Below are 1,678 nucleotides of genomic sequence, written 5' to 3'. Positions count from 1 at the left end.
GGTTCAAACCCACCAGCCACTCCTCAGAAGGAAGATTGGGCAATCTACTTCCGTAGACATACCACCTTGGAAACCCAAAGAGGGGTCGCTATGAGTCAGGTCCGACTCACGGGCACATAACAACAAGAATGTGGATAATTTCCACATGCTGTGGGATCACCTTTCTTTGGAATGAGTACAAATATGGATCTCTTCCAGTCAGTTGGCCAAATCTCTTGGCATATCCGAGTGCCTCCAGCAGGGCGTCCATTTGTTGGAACATCTCAATGGGTATTCCATCCATTCCTGGAGCCTTGTTTTTTGCCAGTTCCTTCAGTGCAGCTTTGACTTCTTCCTTCAATACCATTGGTTCTTGATCATATGCCGCCTCCTGGAATGGACGAAGATGAACCAGTTCTTTCTGGTGCAGTGACTCTGTGTGTTCCTTCCATCTTCTTTTGATGCTTCCTGCATCGTTCACTATTTTGCCCAGAGAATTGTTCAGTATTGCAACTTGAGGCTCGAATTTTTTCTTCAGTTCTTTCACACACACATACACATACCAAAACCAAAAAAAACCAAACTCACTGCCACCAAGTCAATTCTAACTCATAGCTACCCCCTTTGGGTGTCCAAGGTGGTAAATCTTTATGGAAGCAGATTGCCCAATATTCCTTCTGGGGAGTGGCTGGTAGGTTTGTACCACCAGCCTTCTGGTTAGCAGTCAAATGCCTTAGGCACTGCACCACCAGAGCTCACCCACATACACACACATATACATGACCATAAGCACACACATGCAAACACACATAGCCATCCACACACAACCATACACACATGATCTTAAACACATACATGCAAACACACACAAAGCCATCCAGACACACAACTACATACACATAAATGACCATAAACACACATGTAAACATACCAAAAGCCATCAACCCATGCAACCACAAGGCACATACATGACCATAAACACACACATGTAAAGACACACGAAGCCATCATTACACACACACACATTCTTTTTCCAATCATCTCTTCATTGTTCTTTTGCATTTTGCTGAAGAAAATGAAACTGTACTCAGGGATGGATGCTTCTTTGAAACTGGTAGCATTTGTGAAATGCCTTTGTATTGTCTGAGGTTGTACACATTTTACTGACCTGGGGGAACAATGGCCTAGCACACAGCTTCTAACCAAAGGGTTGGCCATTCACATCCCCCCATCAGCTCCCCGGGAGAGAGACCTGGCAGTCTGCTCCCATAGAGACGACAGCCTGGGAAAACCCATGGAGCAGTTCCACTCTATCACATGGGGTCACTCGGAGGAGAAATTGACTCACTGACACCCCACAACAACCAAACGTACATATTGTACATGCATGTTGCCTTCTCCCCTAGCCACGTGCACACCCACAGAGGAGATCTGCTGTCATAATGCCAAAGGGACACTGTTCAGGATAAGCCTGATGCATATAATGTAATCTCAGGTGCCATGAAAACGTTTCTCCAGCATTGCTTCTAATTTATCGGGGGGAAAGAATGAGCAAGGTAAAATTAGATGGCTTTCCAGACCCTGTGGGGCAGTTCCACTCTGTCCTCTAGGGGCGCTGTGAGTCAGAATGGACTCCACGGCAGTGGGTTTGGTTTGGGCTTTGTTTCTGTGAAGATTGACAGCCTTGGAGACCCTGTGG

The 1,678-nt window shown here is 46.1% G+C and overlaps 1 protein-coding gene across 1 annotated transcript in view; it reads left to right on the top strand.

Moving 5' to 3' along the window:
- LOC103208341 (neuroligin 4 X-linked) overlaps nucleotides 1-1,678 on the top strand; it is a 344,239-nt gene that overhangs the window by 317,035 nt on the left and 25,526 nt on the right. The window lies entirely within an intron of this gene.

Source organism: Orycteropus afer, unplaced genomic scaffold (genome assembly GCF_000298275.1).
Source record: "Orycteropus afer afer isolate SDZICR_OR568_19922 unplaced genomic scaffold, OryAfe1.0 scaffold00426, whole genome shotgun sequence".
Taxonomy (NCBI): Eukaryota; Metazoa; Chordata; class Mammalia; order Tubulidentata; family Orycteropodidae; genus Orycteropus; species Orycteropus afer.
Note: the sequence above shows the minus strand (reverse complement) of the source record. Positions and strands in the feature narration are given on the sequence as shown.